We start from the raw sequence: 15,937 nt of genomic DNA, 5'->3' as shown, positions 1-15,937 counted from the left end.
ATTTATTTACAAACAACAAAATAGGCACTTGCAAATCATCTTCATGCGCCAATACAGAGTTTGTAAAAAATTCATGTAACACATTGTCATATACAATGCCAATAATTAAAACTTGAATGCTGCGAGACCTATTGCATTGCAAATGCTTGTTTTCTGTCTGTCGACAGACTGGATGGCGTGCTGGTGCTGCTCCTGCTGGGCTGGAGTGGCAGTGCTCTCTTCTCCCTCACCCGGCTGCCTGGCTGTGCAGGCGTGGGGTTTCCGTGGGCTTTCTCCTGGCCTGCTGGGCTTGCTGGGAGTCTGTCCCTGTTGGAGCCGGTGTCCTGCTTGACCTCCCGGCCCTTTGCGGCTGGGGCTTGGTCTCCTGGGTTCTTCCGGGTCACGTGCTCCTCTGCCCGAAACTGCCTGGGTGGGAGGTGCCGCGCTTGCTGTGTTCCTGCCGGTCTCCTGGTGTACTGAACGTTTGGGCTGGGGGCCTTGTTCCTGGTGAAGGCCCCCGCTCCGGGTGAGTCCCGCTTGCCAGGTTTTTATTGCCTTCTTGATGCATGTTCTGTCTCTTCTCTCCCACAGGAATGTCAGGCTGTCTGTGCTGGTCGGAGGTTGGATTTCATGTTTCCCTTCCTTCGGTGCACGCATCGCTGCCCTGGTAAATTTTGGAGCCGGCTGGGGAGTGGGAAAGTCTCTGCCTTTGAATCCGGTCAGTGAGCTCACTCGGAGGGCTTTCCTTTAATGTGTTTTCGTACTGTTCCCAGTAGCGGTGGGGGCCTTGTTGTACTGCTGGCCCCCGCTCTATGTGTTCTTGCTCCTTTTTCTTCGGGAGCCTCTGTGGACGCCGCTGGCGCTGGAGTCGGATCTGGGATCTCCCTCATGTTTCTCGGCTGGGACGCTGTCTTCCTGGTAGGGATTCCGTGTCCTGTGCTCTTTCCTTTGCTGTTGGTCCTGTTCTGGTCCCCCCCCTCCTGCGGAGCGTGGTTGGGGGGAGGTCGGGCTCTTTCGGTGTTGCTGGAGGCCTTGAGGCGGATGTCGTGCATGGTGCGTCTCCTGCCGCTGCCTCTTCCTCTTCTCTGGCTGGGGCTGGCCTCTTGTGCGCTGAAGTTCTGGATTCGGCCCCGGAGGCTGTGGCCGTCGCAGCTCGGAGGTCGATGTCATGGTGTTGCGCTGCTTCATGGCCGCATGTTTACATTTCTGCGGGGTGGGCCCCGGGCACTGGTGTTTCCCCTGTGTCATTCAGCCAAGGGTGTTCTGTCGGCCTGCGGGTGCCTGCCGCTTCGCTTGGGCTGTGTGGTGGGTGTTCCTCTTGCTGTTGTGGACTTCTCTCTTTGGGTCGCTGCCTTCTGGTGATGCACCTGCTCCTGGCCACGTGTGCTTCTGCCCTTTTTCGTTTGGGACGCTGTTGGGGGGGTTCTCCTCTCCATTGTGCTCGTTTGCTGGTTCTCTGTGCTATTGGCATTCGCACTTTGTTTGATGGCCTGCCCCGGGTTGGCATGGGTTCCTGTCGCTGTTGTGGTGACTGGTTCCTTTTTTTCGCTGGCTCTGTCTGGGTTTGTCCCTGCGGTTCCCTGTGTTGTTGGTGTCTCTCTGCCTGCTTGCTTGCGTCATACCCACTGCTGCTTTCTCTAGGTGGGGGTTCGCCTCTGGCTTCCTCGGTTGCGGCCTGTTGGGGTGCGCTTCTGGTTCTCCCTGCTCTGTGTTTCCCTGCCCCAGACTGGTGGTGGGTCTGTGTTCCTGCTCCTTTGGCGGTTGCTTGGGGGTCCTGTTGGTTCCCCTGGGTTCCTGTTGGCCTGCTGGGTTCTTCCCCGCTTTTCTTGCTGCCCCTGGGTGTCCCTGCTTCTCGGGGTATCGCAGGTGTGGGAGCTGTGGCCTGCCATTGGGTGTGCTGGGTCCGTTTGTCTGCCCACCCTTTTTCGAGGGTCCTTGCCTCTGCAGCAAGCAGAGGGATTGGTGCTCGGGGGCTTGGTTCCAGGCTTTGCTCCTCCGGTCCCTTGGGCTGAGCCTGGGTCTGGGCCTTCTCCTGCTGACGGTTCTCTTCCCGGGCTTGTGTCACCAGGGCCTGAGGGGGGTCCTGTGGCTCCGGGTCTGCCGGCTTCGTGCTGGTTTCGGGATGGCCTCAGGCTGTGCCTCCTGGGCTTTCTGCCTGTGCTGTCTCTTTTCGGCCTGCTCTGGGGGATGTTTTACTGGGCTTTTCCTGGGTCTGGTGTCCTGGCTCGCTTCTTCCTCCCTTGCTTCCCCAGGCTTTGTTCCCAGTGTGGGTCTGTTTGGGTGCCCCCTTCTGTGGTTGGAGTGCAGTTCTGTGGTGATCTTGCTCTGTGGGGTCCTCCCTTCTGGCTGCGGGTTGTCTTGGGTTTTCCTGCTGCTTGGCTCTCTGCCTTATCTGCTCAGCTTTTCCGGTTTCCTCTGTTTCTTTTCCGGCCTTCTGCATGGTCCGGCGATGTGCTGGGGAATCCCTGTTCCTCCCTGCCCTTTGCTTTGGCCTGGGCTCTGCGTGGGCTCCTTCCGGGGTTTGGTTGGGCCTGCGGGTCCTCCTGCATGGTCGGGTTGCTTGGCTCTAGTCCTGGTTTCCTGGTTCCTTTGCCGTCTGTTGCCCTGGTTTGTGCTGTTTTCTTGGCTCCTCTCCGGAGTTGCTGGGGTCGGGCCTTGTGGGCTTTTGGCCTGAGTGCTGTGCGCCCTGGGGCTATTTCTTTTTCCTGCTGCTCCTGCCCTTGCTGTTTGCTTGGCCTGGGTGTTGGGTACCTGTTTGGTCCTCTGCTGTGTTGACGCCTGTTTTTCTCTGCCCTCTCTGCCTGGTTTGGGGGCAGTTGGGTGCTCCCGGTTGCTCTGGCCTCCCTTCCTGCCTTGTTTTCCCTCCCTTTGTAGGTTGGGGGATTTCTGGGGGTTTTGGCCGGTGGCTTTGTCCCCGCCTGTGTTCGGCTTGTTCGTTGTTGGTTTCCAGTGTTGTTGGCCTCTCCTTTGTTGGTCGGCTTTCGGCTGTTTCTTTCTGGGGGCATCTCGGGCCTGTGGTCTTTGCGTTGGCCTCCTCTGCCCCTGATGTTCTGGGTTTGGTGTCCTTCCTCGGTTGGTTGGTGGCCTCCTTCCCCTTTGGGTTTTTTGGCGTCCTGGGGTTTTTCGGGTCCCTTTCCCCTTTCCTGTCTCTTCTGTTTGGTTGCGGTCTCACTCCTGTCCGGCTCCTGGGCTCTTGCTGCTTCCTGGGCCTCCTTGGCAGAGTTTTGGTGTTTTTTTTCCTCTGGTTTCTCTGGGCCGGTTTCTGGCCTGTGCTTTCCTCCTTCCTTGGTTGGTCTGGATGCTTGTGCCTGTGCTCTGTTGGCCATTTCTTTCGTTGGCCTTCTTCGGGGCTGTCTCTGTTTGCTCTGTGTCTGTGTGGCTGCCGGGTCCTGTGTGCCTTCCCGGTGGTTCTGGGCTTGGCGGCCTTGTCTGGTGGGTTGCTTCGCCGTGTCCTTTGGTTCCGCTTGCCCTGTCTCCGGTTTCTCTGGTTGGCAGCCTCCTTGTTGGGGTCCTGGCCTTCTGTTGGTCTCCAGGCCTTGTTGGTCCCAGCTGTCCTGTTCTGGGTTGTGGGCCGTTTGTTTCCTGCGGTCCCCCTTTCCCTCCTCCTCGGTGCTCCCTTGGGTTGCTGCTTTGGTTGTGGTTTCCGGGGTGTGCTTGCGGGTGCGGAAGGCCAGTTTTTTTTCTTTGGGATTCTCCACTTTGTAATGAAACGGAACGAGGACGTAAGGGACCTGGGGGTAATGCTCTATTACTTACCGGTAATCTTCATTACTCCGGGTCCCGTTGTCCTCCTCCCATTCATACGCCCCTCCCTCCCTCCCTCCCGGACAGCCAGCCTTCCTGTCTGGGAGTACAGGAGGGCTGCTGGGTAAGTACTGCTTATGTACTCCCGGTGGGAGGGGCAGTATTAGGGTTCCAGCATTCCTCTTGTTTTTTTCTGTCGGGAGATGGTCATCTCCACTTTGTAATGAATGGGACGAGGACAACGGTACCCAGAGTAATGAAGATTACCGGTAAGTAATAGAGCATTAGCATCAGGGGTGCCAACGCTCTTTCTCCCTAATGGCGAACCGTCACAGTACCTGTTAAGTGTTAGTGTTGTTTTAAAAAAAAATTTAGTCTTGGTTTAATGCTTGCGGTTTATATTTTATATACTTTTCTTACTTTTTTTTTTCATTATTAGGCTGTTGATAATATTTCTAATACTTTTATTTGATTTGTGTGTATTTCTTGATGTTGTTGAAGCTTTCACTCTATTATTTTGTTGGACTCTGAATTAACAAACGTTTGGTTTACTGCTTCAGAATTCATTTTTTCTTTCAGTGAGTTTGTTTTATTAACCCTTAATTAACACTTAATTAACAAGTGCTCCTGCTGTACACAGCCTTTGGTTGTGCGGGATGGACAAGCAATTGGGCATGGTCTTCAGAGAGGCCCCACTCCCAACCAGGTGGGCACAACAAACTCCAGCAGCATATGGCCTTAGTGCATAAGGCTAGGATGACACAACTTTGCCTTTGGGCAGGTTGTTTCCTTTTAACTGAAATCTTGGATTTTGTGTTACTTTTTTGGAACCAATAATCTATGGCAAATGGTATGATGAGTGCTGTGAATCCACAGCAAACCTCATTGACTGACGAATTGCTAAAGCTTGCCTTAGTTTCAAGGTATCAGGCCAAGAAGCTTGACCTGCAACCACAGTCCCTTTTTTAGGTACTGCGGATTCCCGGCAAGGCCTACTTCAGCTAGGGACAACGGTAACCTTGGGGGTACTACTGACTGGCCTACATTTTGAGGATGCTACTTTAAAAGGTGGACTCTTTCAATATCCCCTTACTTCATCTTAGGGTTTAGGACAATGTTCCTACACCCATGGTCTGGGGACCCGAGAGAGTCTATGAAGCATCCTCGTGTGGTCCGTGACTGATTACAAAATGAAATAATATTAACAGATTAATAACGTGTGTTATAAATAAATAAGCAAAATATAAAATAAAAAGTTCTAAAATGTTCTGTAAAAGTAAATGTATTTGAATTTGGAAGCTAAAAATTAAGTTATTATCCTCACATTTCATGGGAGCAGTGCAAGTGCGTGAGATAGGATTTAGCATGGAAGATGAATGGCACCAATTGAATTTAGAAAAGCTCACACATTCCCATTAAAAGTAAAATTGTGATTTTATAAAACAATTTCTTTGTGAATTATTCATTTGTGTATTTGTTTGATGAATGGTTGTTTTGTATTTATTGTGTGCTGTTTTGTAGTGCAAATCCCCATAAACGCTTAGGCTGTGGTCTCTAGCTTCCAGCAATGAAATTAAATGAAATGAACTATGATATTTATAAGGCGCAAACTGTCACTCTGGAAGGAGCCTCCTGGCGCTATACTGTGATTCAGTGGGAGTCCCCGGATTCCAGTAATGATTTACTATGGATCCCAAGTTTCCAATAATGATTAAGTGGGAGTCCACAGAAGTCAAACAGTTAAGAACCACTGGTTTAGGGTGTTACTATTCGGTCCCCTTAAATGGCTTTTGTGTTTGGAAGAATGAAGGGCATTGCCTTACCTCTTGAAAAGTCTATCGCAAGTGAAGTTCTACTCTTGAGGCAGCCAATCTCATCAACTGTGCCGGTCCTAGAACTGTGGATCTGAAAGGGACAATGGGAGAAAAGTCTTTGTTGTAAGCACAAGATGCCTTCTTAGTAAACAGTAATCAGACAGCCAGGTCACGTAGATTATAAGATGCAGATATATTGAAGAAGATATCTCTTAAGTTACTGGTTACAAGATATATATATCTATATATCTATATCTATATCTATATATATCCATATCTATCTATCTATCTATCTATCTATCTATCTATATATATATATATATATATATATATATATATATATATATTGACTACCAAAGTTTCCTGCGCGTCGCCACTCACTCCCAGCTCGCGCAGAAATACAAAGCACGGACCAAATTTCACGGTGTTCAATTTCTTTATTCGCTTGTCGGTTACATAACGTTTCGGCACCCCTGTGCCTTGCTCATACTAGCAGCCCGTCCCGACGTTGTCCGGGTATACAGACGGCCACAACGGAGTTCTGTGAACGCTTGTTTTGCAGGATCTCCGCGCCCCCCTTTTTGCCGAATGCCCGTTGAATGCCACGCCGATTGCTGTATGACCAGGCCCCCACATGCCCACAACGGAGCCCTGTAAACGCTTGTTTTACCTGATTTCCACCCCCAGATTTCCGCCCCAGCACAACGCACATGTTTGTTTTACCTGATTTCCGCACCCAGATTTCCGCCCCCAGCACAACGCACACGGCCACATGGAAGTACTAACACATAGCGTTGGACCCGCCCCCACATGCCCACAACGGAGCCCTACAAGTGCTTGTTGTACCTGATTTCTGCCCCCAGCACAACCCACACAGCCACAAGGAAGTACTAACACGTAGCGAATGCCGCGCCCATCGCTGTATGGCCACACCCACCACAACGCACACGCCCCCAGCAGAACGCCCCGAGCAGAACGCCCACGCCCACAAGGGACTACTTTGTCCCTAAGGTTCTTTTACCCTTTGAATGTATATGGTGGCCAGTTGTATAGCCTATGTCCATCTGCTGCAACTGTCCTTTCCAATGCTGTATTGGGTGTTGTGATTGGTGCTGTGGTTCCTGTGATTACCCGCCTCAAAGGTTTGGGCTCTCTCTTTATTATATTAGTATAGATATATATATATCCACCACAGTTTCAACCGCTGGATGCAGCAGACTTAATTTCACCACAGCACCGCTGTGTAGGTAGTTATAGTTAGGACCTATTTTCCAAAGGAAATCCACAACATTCTATTTGGAATAACTTTGGCACCGGTTGATGAATCTTCGCGATCTTTTGAAAGCTTATGGTCAGCTCTGGTCCGCTCCTAACCTAAAGGTTTCACGGAGAGTCATCAAGCGGGGGCCGAGAAAAAAGGGGGGGTCCCAAAACGCGTTTTTCCCATGCAATTTTCCATATGACCTTTAGCCACAGCTACAGCCCGAACTGCTGAACGGAATTACACCAAATTTGGCAAAGATGTAGTCCTTGGTCAGACTTTTGCCTTTTGCTTAAATGGTGTCAATCTGTTCAGTAGTTCCTGAGAAAATTAAAGTTAAAAGCATTTATATATCTATGGCCGCTGTCGATCCGCGGACCCTGAGCGCACCATGAGTGCACCATAAGCGAACCCTTCCGATCACGCGCTGAATGCTAATTGGCTGTCAAGTGGTTGTCAACATACGAAACCAGGAACTGTTGGCAGCCATTTTGTGACCTGGTAGAAGCCAGGCTGAAGAAGTCAGTGGAATATGTGTGCAAAACGTAGAAAGGGGGCAGGGTAGAAATACTTTTACCCTCTAAATCCTGCTTTGGGGGTCCCAGAAGGACCCCCAGGGCCCACAACATTTTATTATTATTTTTTTTTAAAAAGACCCGGCAGGTGCGTGTAGGGTGCGCGGACTCTGGCGTAAAAATAATGAATAAAATAAAACTGAACTTTTTTATATAATTAGCCCCTGGGGGCCTAATACCCGGGGATCGTCACAACTGGGGTTAAAAAAACAAAATGGTGGGGGGAGGGGTCCAAGGTCCTCAAAGCAGCAGGGACCAACACCCCCAGGGCTTTATGTATTGTGGGAGGGGACTGCATGGCCCCCTCTCCTGGAGCACCAAAGGGCCCCGTCACCCCCTGGGGCTAAAAATAAAAATGGTTAGGGGGGCTGCAAGGTCTCCAAAGACCCAGGGACCACCACTCCCCGGGGCTTTATGTATTGTGGGAGGGCCGATTACTGCAGTGTCCAGGGATGTCCATCCCGCCCTCCCATAGCAAGGAAATCTGTTCTCTCTTTCAAAATCTAAATCAGATTGCTTTTTCACATGGGGAGCTGCATGTTAGTAGCGTCTCATGTGGAAAAGCAATGACGGCTCCCAAACGCGTCAAAGTTGTGCACCAAAGGCTCTGGAGTTGTGCACCCTACAGATTATGAGTTTTGCATTCAGCGCATGCACACCAGGGGGCCGCACTGTGCGCTGCGCTGGGTGTGCGACTTCTAATTTTACAGTAAACAAAATAGCCCCTATCAGTAATTTCTAATATCCCCGGGGACCCTATCCCCCGGGTCTTATAAAAAATGTTGGGGACCCGGGGGGGAGCCACAATGCCCCCACGGTCCTGCCGGCTCCCTGCATCCTTTGGGATCCCGCATTGCTTTTCCACATGGGGAGATGCTAACTTGAATGTGGAAAAACAATCTGGTTTGGATTTTGAAAGTGAGAACAGATTTCCCTGCTCTGTCTTTCCAAATCCAAACCAAATGTGCTATGGGAGGGGCGGGAGCCGCGAGACTCCCGCCCTCTCATAGCATACAGCAGTGTCCCGAGGTAGGCACCCCGGGACACTGTAGGAGCTGGCCCTGGGGCGTGGCCGTCCCCAGTGGCCCTTGAGGGCTCCAGGCGGAGGGACACGCAGCCTGCCTTCCACAATACACAAATCCCCGGGGGTTGGGGGTCCCGGGGCTTGAGGGGGGTCGTTGAGGCCCACACACTCCTAATGTTGCAGGGGTGGGGCCTTGGATAAAAAAGTGGCACAAGAGGGGTGGAAATCAGGTACACAGTGTTCTGTTTTACTTTGCTTTCCTTTCTGTCATGTAGAGGATCCTGGGTAAATATAACGGTTTCTGTACACCCAGTTCCTTTCAAGCCCACCCCCAAACTGCTTACTGCCTGTTACCAAAGTAACAGTTCATGGAACACATAAGTGAGCACAGAGGTTAGAAGTTCACCACACAATGTTGCTTATCAAAACAGTTACTGTGCTGGAGTTTTAAAAGTTTTCCATAGGAACCATTAGTCATAGCTATAGACTCTGGTAAAGAGCTGGTAAAGAGTTAGCCTCAGTGTTATACTTCTAGTTATAAATATCATTTCTATTTTTAAATGTTTTATAACTTTATGATTATCACACTAAATAATAGTGAAATGTCAGAAAAAGAAGACAAATATACTTTTTTTAAATTACTTTTACTAAAATAACAATAAATAACTAGAAATGTAACTTTAAAATAACAATATAATAAATAACTAAAAGCATAACTTTAACATAACAATATAATAAACAAAATGTGAGATGGACTCCAATGGAAGAAGGGTAGGTAATCTACAAAACAAAAATGAAAATAAGTGTTCAAAATTAGATTGATGTGACTAAATAAGGTCAAACATTACAAGTTAAGGTAATACTTGGCGATATTTTTTAATTTGCACATCTGCAGTGTGCCTGATACATTCCACCTCTCTTATAGGCTCGTGTTCAAGAGGTGTCTGTACGGAAGTGCCTACTGCGTCAAATTTACAGTATGGATCAACAGGTCTTTAAAATGATTCAGAGATGAGACAGAATTAGGTGAGAGATCAAGTCATTATGCAGGACAATATTTTTTGGGGCTTATTTACAAGCCCCTTGCGCCACTTTTGCGTACTTTTCCCATGTTAAAAGTGGTGCAAAAGTGGCGCAAGGGGCTTATAAATAAGCCCTTTTATCTCTAACGCATTTAATCGGCGGCATTGTATATTTAGGACGCTCAGCTTACCTTGTGTAAACACTGTGACCAACAGAGTTCACAACTTGAACTCAGCTTTGGTTGTACACGGCAGAATGGACAGCAGCGTCCATGACTTTAAAAGAGAAAGAGAAACGATGTGAGAGAGAGTGAGAGAGAGAAAGAGAGAAAAAACGACATTAAAACCTGAGAGAGAGAAAATTATAGATGGAGCAGTTAATACTGGAGAAAATCTTTGTAGCTCACCTTTTGCCTTCGTTGTGTGTCCTAGCACATGCTGGTTCATAGTGCACCCTCCAGTTTAGTGATCTGAAAGATAGTATATAGAGTATATGGGGGGGAACACCAATTTGTGAAACACAACCCGTAAGATAAAAAGGAAGATAAGATTGTGCGTCATTTGTTTATTAAAGGAGAGTGGAAGTGAGAGAGTGACTGAAAAGAATATTCACAGCTCACCTTTCTGTCACTGGTGTGTTTTTCACCACGTGCCGGGCCATAATGCACCCTGAAGCTCTACATCAAAAAGATAGTTAAAGAAAGATGTTATGATTGGTATTTGTTACTATCTTAATGTGGAGTAGAATTACATCGCCCTTTCACACACCTTCCCTCCTGCATTTAAAAACAACAATTTGTACAGTTTATATACCAGACATTTGACCGATTGGAAAAAAAAATGTAAATGCAATAAGATACGGTATATAGGACTACTTACGCCTAAATCGCTGCTTCGCTTTTTTGTATCTAGTCTGCTACACCCCATCAACTCCCTCCGATGCGCACCCACTTTTTTGTGGACAGGACACCTTCTACATCATGCAGTCCCGCTCTGCCACCCGAAAATTTTATATATGGTGCCGAGTCTTGATATCGGTATGGTTAACGACATACTAGTGCTCCCATCATCATAGCAAGTTCCTCACCCACTCAGTCCTTGCGGTACCACTAACTCAGTGACCCAAGAGGCCACTCACCTTCTGGTGGGCCCTTGTACTTGGTGGTTCAGGCCTACATGGGGCGTCCAAACCACCAGGACGGACCATCACAGCGCTTGGGATGAAAGCAACTCTAAAATGGGGTAGAGCATGTGCGCTCTGTCTTTTTTATTGGTAGGGTGACATGTGTAGTGATGCATGTTCTAGATGGGTGTGATATGGGTGTATACCAGCCATGAGGGAGTGTGTGTGTGCCGTTTTGACAACTAGACCTGGAACTAAGAAATCAGTACAATGGAAATCTGGGCAATGTTGCGTTTTTGTTTTTTCCTGGAAGCGTAAGCGGAGTGAGCTGACGTATGACAGTGCTTTGTGAGAATCTGAAAAATGATTCCAGAGCTATGGGTGTGGTTACGTTGTGAGATATATAAAAAATCAAGTGAATCGGGTGTCCATTTTGTAGTGCTGACGTCACCCGGGTATTAAACCCAAATGTATCATTATGTCTGTAAATTTCCGCTACATGGCCAATATGAAAGGTACGGGGTATCACTGTGTTGTACCTTCCGTTATATTACTCTCCCATGTATTTTACCTTATTGCCTTTATTGTTGTATTAGTGCTGTTGTATTTCTTCCCTTTCTGTACTGCGACATCCACGTCACTATGAGTCACCATGGAACTCCCATTTGGTATAAATGTGTATGGGGTATCACTGACTCTATATTCATTCATAGTTGCACACATAAAGATGGTGGACATGACGCATTTCTGTCATTATGAATGTTTGTTGTACATTCAGTGGAGTGTTGTAGCTATAGTAATACAGGGCTGTGAAAGGTTTAAGTTGCAGTTTTTGGCGCATGAAGGGCAGCTAATATATATACGTATGTGGTCATTCAGGTATACTGTCGATCTTGGTGCTGGAAATCAGTGTTCGAGGCTTGGAATTGCCTCCTCATCCTGTTATTGTAGGCTAATGACGTAATCTACGCGTGCCTGAAAATGTACTGTAAATACGGTGCTCATGTAAATTGCTGATATAGTTTTGGGTTGATTTTGCGCTACATAAAGATGCTAAAAAAAATTAATTTAAAAAAAGGAGGAATAGTCCACACCTACTATCAGAGGTAGGATAGTTGCATACGCTATTTATAGCACAATATAATGTAGTAGAGCGTAGAAGCAGCATTTTAGAAACATAATAAATACACAGACATAGATAGATAGTTGAAGTGGGTACGGGCACATGCGCTCAACTCCATTTTATTACGTTGCTGTTGGTAACAAGTAGAATAGCAATCATGATATACACAGATATTCAATTGTAAACGGTTTATGACTTCTGCTGTACTAAGGTAGGAGCATTATGTGTGAAATAATACACAGAAGATTCTATCCTAAAGAGTTCATGAGTTGTGGTACACTGAGGTAGGGGCGGTTTATGTAGAGTCTGCAATGACGCGTGGTTCAAGCAGAACGCACTGGTAAGAATGTCTTTTGGCAACTGAATTTTGCCTTAATAAGGCCACGTGGCGATTATTTATGGTGCACTGAGTAAGTGGTATGTGTGGTGCTCAGCGTGTGCTCACCCTGCGATGATGCATGGTATGAGCGGTCTGTACTCAAAATATTGAGTGTTGCATACTGGTCTGCATCAATTTTGAGGTTAACAAAAATGGTTATCAACTGCTCTGCAAACTAGGTCTGCTGATTGCTCCCCATAACAAATTAAACGATTGCATTTCACGCAGTGCATTCTAACTTACTCAAAATGGGGACGTATATCTGGTGACAATGTTAAAGGTGATACCCCAGAGGTACTTGGTATTACCAGTGGTGGAGGTACATTTTGGCGCTGTGTTGTACTTTCTTTGTAAACATAGTTCACAGGATGTAGGGATTAAAGGTGCTTGTGCATACTAGCAGTGCCATGGGAGTATTTTTTGTGTGTGCCTTAAATAAATCAAGGCTAAATTCTCTACTATCTGTAGTGTAGATACAAAGCTGAATTGAAGTTGTAAACCCTGTTGTCCTCAGTGTAGATCTTAGGGTGGACTGCATCATCTGCAATATTGATTGAAGTGGAAGATAGAACATATATGCAGCGTAAATTTTATTATTCAACTAAATCAATAAGTGATATAAAATACATTTTTGAAAGAAGCATAATAAAGGGATATTGTGTAGGGTTTGATAGGTGTTATACTTAGTTTGGTTTGCACTGAGTTAGTGGTATCTGAAACAACAAGGTTCTGTGGAGCCTGCAATGATGCGCGGTCCGGGCAGGCTAAACTGATAGTAATGTTTTTTGTCTTGTAAATTCTGCCTTAGTAAGGCCACATGATAATGATTGTTGGTGCACTGAGTTAGTAGTACCTTTGGCATTTAGCGTGTACGTATCCTGTGATGATGCGTGGTCGGGGGGGGTACAGAAATTGGACTAATGTGTTTTGGCGATTGAATTTTGCATGAATTCCATTTAAAAGGGACAGTATGTCTCACTGGGACATAAAACTGTTCACTCTTCTTTGTGATGATTTATGGTGCATTGAGTTAGTAGTATCTTTGGCACTGAGCTTGCATGTATCCTGCGGTAGTGCACGGGGGCTGCACTGGGAGCAATGTTTTTGCCTAGTGAATTCTGCTTTAATAAGGCTATGGGGAGATGACTTGTGGTGCAGTGAGTTAGTGGTACTGAAGGAACTCAGCGTGTGCGTACCCTGCGATGATTTGTGGTTTCGGGGGGGTCGCAGTGGTATAATATCTCTTGTCTACTGGAATGCGTCATGCACAATCACCATTCTACCTTAATCGCGAGCCCTCACAATGTAGATCTAAGGCAGTAGTCATCACTGACATCAAGAAATTGTTTTTGTCGTATTAACAAAACTGTTTCTGACTTACATAAATCAAGGCTAACTTGAATGGTGTCTGTAGTGTAGATGGAAAGCTGAATTCAAGTTGTGAACCCTGCTGTACACAGTGTAGATCGAAGGCAGTAGTGACACAAACATCAAAGAAAGCTTTTTTGTTACATACGTTAACAAAATGTGAGGATACAGTACAATTGTCTCTGCCATAAATAAATCTAGAATGAATTTAAAGTTGTCTGTACTGCTTAAGCACTTCTGGTATCAAGTGGTGAACTCTGTTGATCAGAGTGTACCATTGAAGGCAGTACTCAGTACAGACATTGAGGAATGATTTTTGTCACATCATTTAAGAAAATTGTCTCTACCTTACATAAATTAAGGCTAACTTGAATGCTGTTGGTAATGTAGATGGAAAGCTGAATTCAAGTTGTGAACCCTGCTGTCCGTGGTGAAGATCGAAGGCAGTAGTTGACACAGACATCGAGGAATGCTTTTTGTCACTTATTTTAACAAAATCTGAGGACATACTACAATTGTCTCTGCCTTAAATAAATCGAGACTGAATTCAATGTTGTCTGAAGTGCTTCTGCGCTTCTGATATCAAGTGGTGAATTCTGTTGATCACAGTGTAAATTTGAAGGCAGTACTCAGTACAGACATTGAGGCATTTTTTTGTCGCTTCATTTACATAAATCAAGGCTAATTTCAATGCTGTCCATAGTGTTGATGCAAAGCTGAATTCAAGTTGTGAACCCTGCTGTCCACAGTGTAGATGGAAGGCTGTAGTCAGCACAGTTAAAGACTAATGATTTTTGTCACATCCTTTTACCCAATCGGAAGACATAGAGTACAATTCTCTCTACCTTAAATAAAGCAAGGCTTAATTATTCAATGCTGTCAGTAGTGCAGATGCACAGCTGAATTCAAGTTGTAAACCCTGCTGTCTGCAGGGGAGATCGAAGGCAGTAGTCGATACAGACATAAGTCTGCGGTGCTGTGGTGCTGAGTTCGGAATGGGCCGGTATCGAGGAGGCACGTGGCCACGGCGGCAGCCACGTGGCAGGGTGCAGACCTTTGCTGTGGAGGAGTCTCTTCTCTTTGCAGAAGTGAACCACGCCCAAGGCGTAGGCTGATTATTTATAGTCTTACGCTAAATTTGCATACGTTGGAGCAGCCCATTCCGCTTCTGCTTCAAGGGAGGGGGGAGACAACACAGCTACATGACCGACATATTCCCCAGTGTCTGAGATAATATGGTTGCGTCCACTGTGCAGTACACTACACGTATCAATAGCATATCTACACACGGAAAAGTGTTTAGTTTCTATAGTGTATACCATATCATTGGTAGCATTAGCAGTGTGTACATTATTGTTGATATACGAGATCCTTCCCTTATACATAGTTGATTGCCTCATCTCTGAACATTGAGCTAGTGTGCTGTTGAGGGGATATATTATTTTGGGAAGGTCCGTTGTCCTGTTTTGCATTGCGTCTGAGGTAGTAGAGAGGGAGCGGTCAGGAGGGGGGTTCTTTTGGTGGTGGCACTAAGTGTTGTTATTTTGTTGGGTGTTGGAAAGTGTAGAATTAGTACCTCTATTACATATTTGTCTTTAGATATGGGTGTGAGGTGGATGTAATTCATACAGTACATAGTCAACGTCCTTATACTAGTTAAATGTTGATATTAATTTGTTAGTGGTAAACTGAACTATCGCCTTTTTTGGATCGCATTGTAGATTTGGTTTGTTTTTGAAAGTTTGGGAAGTGGTGATTTTTTGTATTTTTTTCTACGAGAACGCCTAGTTTGTATATTATTAATGTTAGTTGGGGTTCTGGCTTGTAGCGATTTTCTTGGAGGAAAGAATAAATTGAAGAGTGGTAATATTTGTAGTTTTTACTATGTTGAGAATGGGATGATAATTAAAAAAGATATGCTTATTGAACATTATAAATAGGAATTATCATTTAAAAAACCTTAGAAATTCACAGAAAAAAACATAGGTTTCAGGCACATTATAGTTAGGAATTAGCATTTAAAAAACCTTAGAAATTCACTGAAAAAAACCATAGGTTTCAGGGGCGTTATATTAAGCTAGACATTTCTCTCATACAAAACCATTGAAAATCCCCTGTTATAGTAAGTTCAGCTAACTATAACTCGTGCGCCCGCAATGCACTGCTGATGACGTCACATATTACATCACTCATGACATGGTCAGTGACATCACTCATGACATCACTCATGACATCTCAAATGAGATCACAGCTAACTATAACGCCCCTGAAACCTATGGTTTTTTCAGTGAATTTTTAAGGTTTTTTACATGCTAATTCCTAACTATAATATATATATGTGCCCCACCAGGAGCAGGATTCTCACTGCTCAGCCCACTCTCTCCAATTGACACTTTTACAGCTCAGGCACTCATCAACACTCCATTACATCACACACACACACACACACACATACACTGACTGAGCAGCAGGGAGCCAAGGAATTAGGAAAATAATGCATTATAACAACATCAGGTGACAACACA

General features: G+C 46.0%; 1 long non-coding RNA gene across 1 annotated transcript in view; it reads right to left on the bottom strand.

The window, feature by feature from the left end:
* LOC144753639 (uncharacterized) overlaps positions 1–15,937 on the bottom strand; it is a 318,644-nt gene that overhangs the window by 252,591 nt on the left and 50,116 nt on the right. The window contains exon 2 of the long non-coding RNA XR_013594447.1: positions 5,547–5,628. This is a non-coding gene — a long non-coding RNA (uncharacterized LOC144753639). The remainder of the gene's footprint in view (positions 1–5,546; positions 5,629–15,937) is intronic.

Source organism: Lissotriton helveticus, chromosome 5_1 (assembly GCF_964261635.1).
Source record: "Lissotriton helveticus chromosome 5_1, aLisHel1.1, whole genome shotgun sequence".
In the NCBI taxonomy this organism is placed as follows: domain Eukaryota; kingdom Metazoa; phylum Chordata; class Amphibia; order Caudata; family Salamandridae; genus Lissotriton; species Lissotriton helveticus.
This window is presented reverse-complemented; position numbering and strand designations above follow the sequence as displayed.